The sequence below is a fragment of the Carya illinoinensis genome, chromosome 7, assembly GCF_018687715.1.
Source record: "Carya illinoinensis cultivar Pawnee chromosome 7, C.illinoinensisPawnee_v1, whole genome shotgun sequence".
Lineage (NCBI taxonomy): Eukaryota > Viridiplantae > Streptophyta > Magnoliopsida > Fagales > Juglandaceae > Carya > Carya illinoinensis.
The window spans coordinates 23,386,554-23,400,000 of record NC_056758.1 but is presented as its reverse complement, the minus strand read 5'-3'; the positions used below and the strand labels follow the sequence as shown (position 1 = coordinate 23,400,000).

At 39.6% G+C, this 13,447-nt stretch overlaps 1 pseudogene; it reads left to right on the top strand.

Moving 5' to 3' along the window:
- Window positions 1–13,447, top strand: part of LOC122316243 — a 127,858-nt pseudogene that overhangs the window by 90,251 nt on the left and 24,160 nt on the right.

Here is a 13,447-nt window from a genome sequence, read left to right as displayed (position 1 = left end):
GGGACAAAGGTGAGACAAACTATTTAGGGCCATCTATTATGCAAGCCGGAAATTGAATGAAACTCAATTAAATTATACAACAACTGAGAAGGAGATGTTTGATGTGGTGTTTGCTTGTGACAAATATCGATCTTACCTCATTGGTACAAAGGTGATAGTGTTCACTGATCATGCAGTACTTTGCTATTCGTTTGGCAAGAAGGATGCTAAGCCTAGGCTAATTCATTGGATCCTGCTTCTTCAAGAGTTTGATTTGGAGGTTCGATATAAGAAAGGAAGTGAAAATTCAATTGCTGATCATCTCTTCCGGCTGGAGCAAGAGGAAGAAAGACCAGATTCAGTGATCCAAGAAGCATTCCCTGATGAGCAGTTGTTTGCATGTGAGATCAAACTTCTTTGGTATACTGATATTGTAAACTACCTAGCTTATAAAGTACTGCCACCAGATCTTACTTACCACCAACGCAAGAATTTTTTGCATGATGTGAAATATTATCTTTGGGATGAGCCTTTGCTATTCAAAAGATGGCCTAACCAAATCATCTAAAGATGTGTGCCAGAAGAAGAGATGCAAGCCATTTTCCATCATTGTCATTCATCATCATATGGAGGACACTTTGGAGCAACACGAACAGCAGATAAGGTACTTCAAAGTGGTTTCTTTTGGCCTTCTATTTTTCATGATAGTTATACTTTAGTGAAAACTTGTGACCGGTGCCAACGTATGGAAAATATTTCAAGGCGTCAGGAGTTACCATCTATGTTTTGAATACCATACTGGATGTCGTATCGATCAAGGCACTGGAACAGAATATTTCTGTATCTGTACCGTTTCGGGATAGTCGATATATAAATAAATTATATATAAATATATATATAAATTATATTTCAAAATAATAGTCTATATATGAATAAATTATACATGAATACATATATATATATAAATTATAAATAGTCTGGTCTGAATTGGGATCAAAAAATGAGATTACAGTTTGAAAAAAAGAAAAAAAAAGATGAAGGCCGAAATATCGGTCGGTATGTAGGCCGGTACAGGCTGAAATATAAGCCGATATTTCACTTGTACTGGACCAGCGACCAATATGGAATGTACCGGCCGGTACGGTATAAAAAACAGTGGTTACCATTGAAAAATATCTTAGAAGTTGAGTTATTTGATGTTTAGAGAATAGATTTTGTGGCGCCTATTCCTCATTCTTTTGGCTTTGTTTATATCTTGTTAGCAGTTAATTATGTGTCAAAATGGGTGGAAGCAATTGCTACAACAACAAATGATGCAAATGTAGTGCTCAAATTTTTGCATAAGAATATATTCACAAGATTTGGCACTCCAAGAGCTATTATTAGTGACGAAGGGATCCACTTTTGCAACAAGTTGTTTGATAATCTTCTTTCTAAATATAGTGTGAAGCACAAAATAGCACTTACTTACCATTTTCAAACTAATGGCCAAGCTGAAATTTTAAATCGAGAAATCAAAAACATCATTGAGAAGACGATCAACACCAATAGAAAGGATTGGACAAAGAAGTTTGATGATGCTTTATGGGCATAACGTACAACCTTTAAAACACCTATAGGGATGTCTCCTTACCGATTAGTGTTTGGAAAGGCATGTCATCTTCCTGTGGAGTTGGAGCATAGAGCTTATTGGACTGTGAAATGGTTTAATTTTGATTTGAAGGCAATAGGGGAAAAGCGCTTCTTCAATTGAATGAGATGGATGAATTCCGGAATGATGCTTGTAAAAATGTAAAGATCTACAAAGAACGGACGAAGAAGTGGCATGACAAACAGATTCTTAGGCGTGAGTTTGCATCAAAACAGCATGTTTTACTTTTCAATTTACGACTTAAACTCTTCCCGGGTAAGTTCAAATCAAGATGGACAGGTTCTTATACAATTGAAAAAGTTTCCTCTTTTGGAGCAATAGACTTGAAGGACAAGACAAGGAATATATTCAGAATTAATGGTCAGAGATTGAAGCACTACTATGGAGAACAAGTGGAGAGGAACTATGCATTTATTCATCTTGGAGATCCTAATTGATGAAGATTGAAAAGTCTAGTTATAGACTTTAAAACAAGAGCATATGGGAGGCAACCCATAGAACTTCCTTTTATTCTTTTATTTTTTATTATCTTTATTATTTTTTTAATAATTTAAATTTTGATGCAGGTTTATTTAGCATGAATAAAGAGCTGAAAATTACAAACTACGGTTGATTCACCATGAAACCAAGGAAATTCCTTTCATTTCTTCAATCATTTTCACTTTTGCATTACAATGAGGACATTGTTTAGTTTAAGTTTGGGGGTGTAAACTCCTATAGTCATTTGGTCTTTATTTTATTTTACTTGTGATTTTATAAGTCTTGAGTTGTTTAATTCTCTTACCAAGCATGCATTTGAGTGTGATTGTATTCTCTATGATTCTGAAATTTGTGATTGAGGATGGATTTGAGAAAAATTTTCAAAAATTTCTTTTATGTCAGGCGGAGTTTTGTGGGTACTTTGATGTAAATCTTTGACCTTGAACATAATTGAGCACATAATCGTTTTCTTTTATTCCATTTTGCTTATAAAGAGAAGAAGTTGAATTAACTGGAAGAGGGAAGTTCAATCTTGCTTTGCTCTAGAATCCATTGATGGATCATTGAGGTGAAATCCTAGTTGATACCAAATTATCTAGGTAATTTTTTTTGTCATAACCAAAAAGCTTTCATAGCCGTCCTAAGTATCATGCTATCATTGCATGGTGTATTTTCATAGTCAACCCCCTTGAGCCTTATTTTACATAAGCCTTTATTTATTCTTTTAACTACATAAATCATTCCCGTTCAAAGCCTGAAAACCCATGAATTTACCTTTTACAGTTTGAGAAATACTTTGGTGAAATTTACATTTAAAGAGAAAGTTAGTTTGAAGAAAATTATCCACAATAAGTTTGCTCTGTTTGATCAAAGTGTGAAAAAAAAAAGGTTGAAGTGGTTGAAAATTTAAAAAGGCTACGAGAATTGAGGTGGTTGAAAAAAAAAGAAAAAAGAAGCTCAAATAAATAGAGAAAACTCAATAAGTGAAGTGTGTATTACTTGTTGGTATTGCTTAATTGATTACAACAACAATAATGTCACTAGTTTGAGCATATAGTTAAGAAAGAGCTATGGTTTGAATTCTATAGATATCTCTTTTTATTGTTCTTTCCACCAAGTATTTTCCCAGTTTGCTTTGATTTTCTATATCAATTTCTTTCTTAGCCCTCACCTTGTGGCCTGTCATTACAACCTGAGTAAAGACCTTTTGATCTCTGATTTTGGTGTTGACTACATTAGTAGAGAGGATTTCTGAAAATTGGACTTATGGGGTTAAGTTTTGAGAGAATTTTTCTGATTTTAGTTGTTCTACTTTTATCTGAGTTTGAAGTGGTTTGGAGTTAAATTGATTATATCACACTAACACTCAAGGTCTTAGATTTAGGTTTAAGTAAACCTCTAACTCTTGTTTGACAAATTACTAAATTTTTTATTGATTTTCCTTCTATCTTTCATGTTAAAAGAGTAAGATACTAGTGATGAAATCTAAATTCAGATCATGGCTTAATGAGTGATGATACTTCTCTATGGGGTCTAGTTGATATTGCTTATAGTGGTATTTTATTTTATTTTCTTTTTGTTTGAAGACAAACAAAGTTTTAAATTTGGGAGTGTTTGATGACTTGCATAATTTAGATATTTTATCCTCTTAACTTTAAAGATTAGTCTAATTTTATTTATTTTTGTTGATTTTAAGTTTCATTGTTATTATTTAAATTTTATTTCATATTTGAAGAAGATGAAGATCCAAATTTTAGAAGCCTATCATCTAGAGACTTTCTCTCATTTAAATGAAAACTTTATTTGAAAAGAGGAGCTACTAAAATGAAAGAGACATCACATGCGAAAATGAAAGAGACCTTCGGTTTGACTTGGATGCTGGGTTGTTGATGGAAAATAAAAAGGCAAAATGCTGAAGAAAGCAAGCATAAGGCTGGTGGGTTGTTGCGGGATGCAAGCAGTTTTTTCTTTTAAATTTGAATGGGTCTTATGCTTGCCTCAAGTTCCGGAACAAATGCAAAGGATTTTTCATTCCTTCCATTTTGAGCAGGACTCAGCAGTTTGGATTTTTCTTTTGACTTGGTCAATTGGTGAAAGACGCAGCAATGGTTTTATTGGAGGCACAAAACACGGGGCTTTCTTTTGGAGTTTACAGAGGAAGCACAACGCGGACAGGACTTCTCGCTGGGACCCAGCAAGTTTTTAATTTTTAGAAGATAAAAAAAGTAGCTTGAGCTCTAGGCTTGTTGACGCACGAATGTAAGAGAGATTTAGAACTTAATTTCCTTTGGTTTTGAAGATGAGCGGCGACTGCGAGGATGCTGCAACTGCGAGAAGTATTTTTTAGTGTTCATTTTCCTTCCATTTTTCTTAGAAAAATTATGGTGAATTTGTTTATGTTAAATTTAATTTTTAGCATGAACTAAATTTTCTTTATTCTAAGAAAATGATGTAATCTAGTTCCGACTTATGCTTGATTATCTATGCTAATTTAAAGTAATTCTTTCTTTGTTTGTCTGATTTATTCTGAACTTATTGCTTCTAATTAATTGGTCATTAATTAGATGATTTTAATCTTATGATTTGCTATCAAAGAGAGAATTATAGGATAGATCTTGGATATTTCAGCATAGGTAAATATAGAGATTGAAAGACTTTTATGAACCTATGTAGTATTAAAATCATTGGTCTTATTGCTCTCTTGCTTTATTAATTTGCATACTCTTGTGTAAAATGATGAATAAGAATAATTTCTAATTGACTATCGAAAGAGGCTTTTGGATAAATTAGAGATTTGCTAACAAATAGAGAGAATTAAATTCAATTAGTTAGATGAGTAAAGCATAGTGAGGGATTATGTGAAATCGATTTCTTAGAAGTTTTCTTTTCCATTCATTTGATCTTAGAACATCATTTTTCTTTTCCTTTGCGTATTTTTCTTGGAATTGATTTTATTTTAAATTACAATTACAAAAATCTTAGTGACTTCTCTAGATAAAATCAAAATTAGTATAATTTTGGTATTTGTCAAAAGTAAGTTACCAATCCCTGAGGACGATATTTTTCTCATCATTTTACTATAAAACTACGATACTGTGCACTTATTTACACCGATCATCAACCGATAGAAAAACTTAGTACACCTATCCCTTTGTTTCAACCAAAGGACTCGAGAATCTTGCCTCCACGAGATCTCCTCCATGAGTATGGCCTTTTCAAGTTAACAGCTACACAACTTTTTCCCACCATCTCCTCATCCAAAAGAGCCCTCATCACTTTCCTTTCTTCCAATCCCTATAGCTCCTCAAAGAGAGACTTCCTCTGATTATCAATAGTCCCAAAAAATTTGAAATTCCACCTTTTCAAATAATTTTTAAAACTTTATGTTTTCTAGTAGCCATAATGATAAAGGGTTAGAATTGCATAATTAAGTTGTTTAAATGAGTGATTTATTTTATCAAATAAGAATTGAACACTTAATTATGCATCAAATTCTAATATTGAATGTCAAATTAATTGATGCCAATATTTTTGCACATCAAAGTCTCATATTTGCCCTTGAAATACTTAAACTATAATATCAATTTATTTATATATTGTAGGGCATTTATGGAAGGAAAGAAAGAATGGGACCTATGAGAAAAAAAAGAGAAGTTAACTATGGTTTTATGGAATCTCATCTAATAGAGATCAAAAGCACCATTTGGACACACACATGCAGTGGACTCAAATGCACACATTCCGACCATGCAGTGGACTCACACAGCACACATGCAGAAAAATGCAAACATGCAGGATCACATGCACACATGTAGAAAATGCAAACATGCAGACCAACACATGTGCACATGCAGAAAAGTGCAAGCATCATTCGGACACCATGCAGTGGACACCATGTGTGATGACCCGCTTTTACGTGTATTTTCACTTAAACGTTGTTTTTAATTTAATTAATATATTAGTTTATTTATTTTAAATTAATGTATTTTAATTGGTTTTTATTTATTTTTTTACGGTTTTTAATCTCGTTCTCGGCGGATTTGTTTTGTTGTCCGGAGTGAGGATTGGACCTCATTTCTTCCTACATCTCTTTTTTTTCCTTTTTCCTTTTTCCCTTTTTCCCTTTTCTTTTTCTTCTTTCTTTTTCTTTTTCTTTTTTTTCTTTCTTTTCTTTTTCTTCTTTCTTCCTCTCTCTCGTGCGTCGACTCTCTCTCTCTCCTCTCCCACGTCGGAAGCCACCCCAGCCCCGACCCACCGCCGTCCGGCCACCGTGGGCGACACCGCCCCCACCAGTTGAACCCCCTCCCTCCGGCGCACCACCCCACCGAATCCCAGCCCCATCCAGCCAGCCGTTTGGCTGGAAAACGCCCAACAAAGCCCCACAGATTTTGCCTCGATCCGCCGCCGTCACTCCACCTCCAGCCACCACTTCTTCACCACTTCATCATCGGTTCCTTGTCGTCCTAACCCACCCATTTCCGGCCTCTAATAGCCACCGGAACAGCTCCCACGAGCTAGCTTTCCATTTTGGGAAATCCGGCCATCAACCACCGTTTTCGCCACCACCCACGGGCAAACTTCACTTCCACTAGCTTCATAATCATCCTTAGACCATTCCCTATCAATCCCAAGCCTTGGTTTATCCCCATTCAAAAGTGGGTATTTTACAACCCACGGCCACAGTGAATTTTCACTGTTACGTTGCTTTTTCTCCTCCGTTTGCAACTCCGCAAGCTTTCTAAAAATACCGTATAGCGCTATAAGTATTTTCCAAACCATACTTTTAGATTTAAATATATTTTGCTCTTACAATAAATTATTGATGCTGGTTGGTTGATTCCGGACTGAGTCCGAGGAGTTCGGGGGTCGGATGGATGGAGGACGGAGTTGCTTGATTTATTGATTTATGGTTGGTTGATTGTTTTGTGCATTGAAATTGCATTTACATGGTGCATGCACGTGCATTTTATTTTATTTGAGAAATCCTGTTTTGTTGGCGTGAATGGATTTTCGGGTGCGTGTGTCTCACGAGCCCAAGCCGGGATGAGTTATTATCTCGGTGGAGCTCCTCTGGTCACTCGGGAGTGGATAATACTGAGTGACGTCCCCTAAGTTGTCGCTGGGTGACGACGGGAGCGGGGCTAGAGGATGGCCTGGCCAGGTACGCGCTGGGCGCGAGTCTGGGCATCGCTCTACTCACCGACTCCATGGCCCTTCGCTGGCAAGGGCTAGAGGATGGCCTGGCCAGGTACGCGTTGGGCATCGCTCGTTTAGGTGTCACATGCGTAGTCGTTACTTGCTGTGTGGCACAGAGCCAGGGTGTGCGGATGATCCCTAGGGGAGATCATGGTGCATGCATAATTGGATTGTTTTTATGGTTTTCGGATGCGGGCCATTTTCTGGAAAAATGGCGAGATTTGGTTTTGAGGTTTTTGATCCATTTTCTGGAAAATGGTGGTTTGGGCCATTGTCTGGGATAATGGCGAGGCTTGGTTTTAAGCGAGATGTTTTTGGGCCATATGGGTTTTTGGCGTGCGTGGTAAAAATGTGGTTTTGCGGGACATGTGTATTGGCTTTTCTTGCATCCATGTTGTTTGAGTTTTATATGTTTTTATCTAGTGGTGTTTGGAGTTTACTTACCTGCGGCACCATTTTTGGTACCGTAGATTTTGGTGCAGAGATTGAGGATGAGGAGGAGGAGGCGGAGCCCGAGGATGCGGCTCCGCCGGGGCGCTGATGTCATGTTTTGTATTTAGTTTAAAATTATATTTTTGTCTTGTAATATTTATTTATGTATGTTTTGAATAGCTTTGTATTAAACAAGAAAAAAATTCTGGTACTTAGTTATTGACTTGCTTTTCACTGCGTATTTCTCGTGCACATTCGTCGCTTTTTCACACACTTGGCACACGTCGATAGGATGATGACCCGTGATGTCATCATTCGGACGTCTCGATTTTCCCATGTTCGCGTGTGGGGATTTGGAGGCGTTACAGGTGGTATCAGAGCGGTTTGGCTCTGGGTAAAACCGCATGTCTCGTAAGTAGTACCAGAATGCTTTTAAAGTTTTGTTTTAAAATTTATGTTAAGTAAAGTTATTTAAGTTGTTTTATTTGTTTTATTTGATTTATTTCTTTGAACTTGTTTGTTTGTTTTTATTTATGTAGTTATGTTTTTGCAAGTTGGTTTCTTTCATTTTGTGTGATGTGGCGTTGGTCTTTGGTTCTGTTTTTGTTTGTTGTTGGTTTTATTTGCTTTTGTTTTCTGAAAGGGGGTCAAAGGTTGTGGTGGCAGGAAAATGGGGAGGCCAAAGAAATCTACTCAGGAGCCACGGGACAATACATCAAGAGATGACTCATAGCCCAAGCCATACGGCAGATAATGGAGTTTATGCAGCAAAATTTTAGGCCACAACAGTCAGGACCTTGGTCACAACCAGGGGGACCTTGGCCACAACCAGGAGGTCCCTGGCCATATCAGGGAGGGCCTTGGCTTTACCCGGGAGGATCTAGCAGCATGGTGCAAGCCGGATGCACCTATGAGCGCTTTCTGGCGTATAGGACCCCACACTTCACTGGAGAGGAGGACCCGCTTCAAGCTGGGAAGTGGATCAAAGACCTAGAAATAACTTTTGAGTTGTGTGGTTGCACCGAGGCGCAACAAGTACTCTACGCCAGCTATCTGATGCAAGGCACCTCTTTGGATTGGTGGGATACTAAGAGGGTGATGCTAGAAGCAGAGTTGGGTTCATTCGCCGCTGTAACTTGGCAACGCTTCAAGAAAGAATTTAATGACCGCTTCTTTCCCGCATCGGTAAGGAAGCAAAAGGCAAGAGAGTTCTCAAATTTGGTTGAAGGAGGCATGACAGTGGAACAGTACGCCCAAAGGTTTATAGAACTTGGGCGATTTGGTCCCCACCTTATCGCCACAAAGGAGATGCTAGCTGATCGTTTTCAGGAGGGACTACGCCCTGATATACGCCGTATGGTGGTCAGCCATCGGATATCCACTTTTCAAGAATTAGCGGATGTGGCCACCCTTGTCGAACGAGAAAATAATCTGAGTATGGCCTCCCCTCCGGGTCATAAGAGACGGAGTTTTTCTGCTGAAGGAAGCAGCTCGGGTTCGCCTCAGAAATTTGTTCAGTGGACCGGAACTCGACTGCAAGCATCCTCAGGTGTTCGCATGGGAGGACGTGTGCCTGTTTGCGGAGTTTGTAATAGAGCCCATGTGGGTGAGTGCCCTTCTGGTGGGGCTCGATGTTATAATTGTGGCCAGCAGGGTCACTTTGCCCGAGAATGTCCAAGAACAGCTCAAGGAAGCCGTGGAGGTAGATGCGGTGGAAGAACAAATCCAAGGCAAGCAGTGCAAGCCCGGGTTTATGCTGTCACACCCGGAGATGTGGATGATGAGGCGCCAGCGACCCATGATGCTGGAGTAATTACAGGTATGGATTAATTTGATTCTATGTAGGATTTAATTTTGGTGTATTTGGTTTCTTCTTTGTTTTTTTTTGGATTTCATGGGTTGTGTGTTTGGTTCAGGGAGAGTGTGTTTGTATGAGTTTTATACTTGCACTTTGTTTGATTTCGGTGCTTCACAGTCATTTGTATCTTCCACGTTTGCGCGGATGTGTAATTTGGTCACGGAACCTTTGCCAAAGTCATTGGTGGTGGCTTTACCCGATGGTGAAATGGTATGGTGCTCCAAGGTTGCATTGGGATGCCTGTTAAATTTTGATGGAAGGTTCTTGGATGCTGATTTGGTTGTATTTAAGCTGTTGGGTTTTGATATCATCCTCGGGATGGATTGGCTATACCGATATTCTGCGAGTATTAATTGCAGAAGTCGGGTAATTACCTTTCAGCTTCCAGATGGTGATTGTCTGGAATTTGCGGGGAGTAAGTTAAAAGAAAAGCCGGTAATTATATCGGCAATTCAAGCAAGAAGAGAGATTGCATGGGGAGCGGATGCATTCTTAGTTCAGATGGTGTCCACACCGTCCGAGGAGAAGTCTTTGGTAGACATTCCAGTTGTAGAAGAATTTCCCAATGTGTTTGTGGATGACTTGCCCGAACTACCCCCTGTTCGGGAAATGGAGTTTGTTATCGACTTGGAACCTAGAGCGGCTCCTGTACATAAAGCTCCTTATCGCATGGCACCTGCTAAATTAAAAGAGTTGAAGACTCAGTTGCAAGAGCTGGTAGATAAGAGATTTATTCAGCCTAGTACTTCGCCGTGGGGTGCGCCAGTGTTGTTTGTTAAAAAGAAAGATGGAACCCTCCGTATGTGCATAGATTATCGGGAATTAAAAACAAGGTGACCATCAAAAATAAATATCCTCTCCCGCGGATCGACGATTTATTTGACCAGCTTCAAGGAGCAGCCGTGTTCTCGAAGATTGATTTGAGGTCGGGATACTACCAGCTGAGGATCAGAGACAAGGATGTGCCTAAAACTGCTTTCAGGTCGAGGTACGGGCATTATGAATTTAAGGTGATGCCGTTTGGGTTAGCTAATGCCCCTACCGCTTTCATGGATTTAATGAATCGAGTATTTCGAACTTATCTGGATTCCTTTGTGGTAGTGTTTATTGATGATATTCTGATTTATTCCCGAGATGTTGAAGAACACGTGTATCATCTTCGTCTGGTACTTGGGAAATTGAGAGAACACCAGCTATATGCCAAGCTTAACAAGTGTGAATTCTGGCTGGAGGAAGTCAGATTTCTTGGGCATGTGATTTCCAGAGACGGAGTGGCTGTTGATCCTAGTAAGGTGGAAGCCATTTTGTCATGGCCACGTCCGACTACAGTGCGTGAGATCCAGAGTTTCTTGGGGCTTGTTGGTTATTACTGAAGATTTGTGGAGGGATTTGCTCGCCTATCCGGACCTCTCACAGCTTTGACTCGGAAGAATACAAAATTTATTTGGTCAGATAAGTGTGAGAGAAGCTTCCAAGAATTAAAGAAGAGGTTGACGACAGCACCAGTATTAGCGCTTCCAGAACCGCATAAGCCATTCGTAGTCTTCAGTGATGCGTCTAAGTTTGGTTTGGGTTGTGTCCTTATGCAGGAAGGACGGGTTGTTGCCTATGCATCTCGTCAGCTAAAGGACCATGAGAAAAATTATCCGACGCACGAGAATTGGCTGCGATTGTTTTTGCACTCAAGATCTGGCGGCACTTTTTGTATGGGGAAGCATGCGAGGTATACACTGATCACAAGAGCTTGAAGCATTTGTTTTCCCAGAAAAATCTTAACATGAGGCAGAGGCACTGGCTAGAGCTAATCAGTGACTACCAGTGTGAGATCAAATACCATCCGGGGAAGGCTAATATAGTTGCTGATGCTTTGAGCCGAAAATCGCACTTGGAAGATGAAGCCGAGCCATCGGAATTGAATTCGTTGCTTTGTGGGATGAGAAGGCTCCTTATTGAGAGTTCGCAGCAAGAAGAGATTTTATCTTCAGTTCTTGATATTCGGGTAACTGATTTTGAAGAATTGAAGACTCTTCAAAGGAAGGATCCAAAGCTGCTGAATATCAGAAAGAGTAAAAAAATCTCGAGGGCCGTTGCATTATAGCGTGGATAAAGATGGGATACTTCGATTCCGAGATCCCAGAGTGGTCCCCAAGGATTCAGAATTCAAGGAGCGGATCATGGCAGAAGCTCATGCGACCCCTTATTTAGTTCACCCTGCAGTACAAAGATGTATCGGGACTTGAAGAAAAATTACTAGTGGGATGGAATGAAGAGGGATATTGCCTTATATGTTGAGAAATGCCACACATGCCGTCAAGTGAAGGCCGAGCATCAAAGACCTGCAGGTAGGCTCCAACCCCTCCCTATTCCTGAGTGGAAATGGGATGACATCACGATGGACTTTGTAGTGGGTTTGCCGAGAACGCCTAGTGGGAAAAATTCTGTTTGGGTGATCGTTGACCGATTAACAAAGAGTGCTCATTTCCTGCCGGTTAATAACACAGACTCCTTGGGTAAGTTGACACTCTTGTACGTGAAAGAAATAGTGCGGCTGCACGGCATACCAAAGAGTATAGTGTCAGATCGAGACCCAAGGTTCACGTCGCAGTTCTGGAAAAGTTTGCAGGCAGCTTTGGGTACTAAGTTGAAGTTCAGTGCTGCTTACCACCCTCAGACAGACGGCCAATCGGAGCGCACCATTCAGACCCTTGAAGACATGTTGCGAGCGTGTGTCATGGAATTTCAGGGGAGTTGGGAAAACCATTTGCCGCTCATAGAGTTTGCATATAATAACAGCTTCCATGCGACCATTCAGATGGCTCCCTATGAAGCTCTTTACGGGAGGAAGTGTAGATCGCCCTTGTGTTGGGATGAAGTCGGGGAGAGTAAGATTATTGGACCCGAAATAATTCAAGAGATGCAAAGCCAAGTCCGAATCATCAGAGATAAAATGGCGGCAGCTCAAAGTCGCCAGAAAAGCTACGCTGATACCAGGAGGAGAGAGTTGTCTTTTGAAGTTGGTGATTGGGTTTATCTCAAAGTCTCTCCCATGAGAGGTGTTAAGCGTTTTGGTAAGAAGAGGAAACTGGATCCGAGGTATGTCGGCCCTTTTCAAATTCTGGAGAAGGTAGGGTCCGTCGCCTATAGAGTTGCTTTGCCAGAGTATTTTGGGGATATCCATGATGTCTTCCACGTATCGTCCTTGAAGAAGAGCTTTGGACAGCAAGAGCCACGCTTCGTCGACCCAGAGGGTATTCAATTGCAACCGGATCTCACTTATGAGGTTGTTCCATCGCAGATCATAGATTGGAAGGAGCAACAGTTGAGGTCCAAGACGATACCTTTGGTTAAGGTGGCGTGGGGAGATCCGTTAGCTCAAGACTTCTCTTGGGAGCGAGTAGCGGACATGAGGGAACAATACCCGTACTTGTTTGAGTAATGAAGGTACGTATCTTAATCTTGGTCACAGATGGTTTATGTGATTTTATGTGGCTTGATTTAAGTTAGTAGTTGATCTTGTAAATTTCGAGGACGAAATTTGTTTTAAGGGGGGAGGATGTGATGACCTGCTTTTACATGTATTTTCACTGAAAGGTTGTTTTTAATTTAATTAATATATTAGTTTATTTATTTTAAATTAATGTATTTTAATTGGTTTTTATTTATTTGTTTTACGGTTTTTAATCTCGTTCTCGGCGGATTTGTTTTGTTGTCCGGAGTGAGGATTGGACCTCATTTCTTCCTACATCTCTTTTTTTTCCTTTTTCCTTTTTCCCTTTTTCTCTTTTCTTTTTCTTCTTTCTTTTTCTTTTTATTTTTTTTCTTTCTTTTCTTTTTCTTCTTTCTTCCTCTCT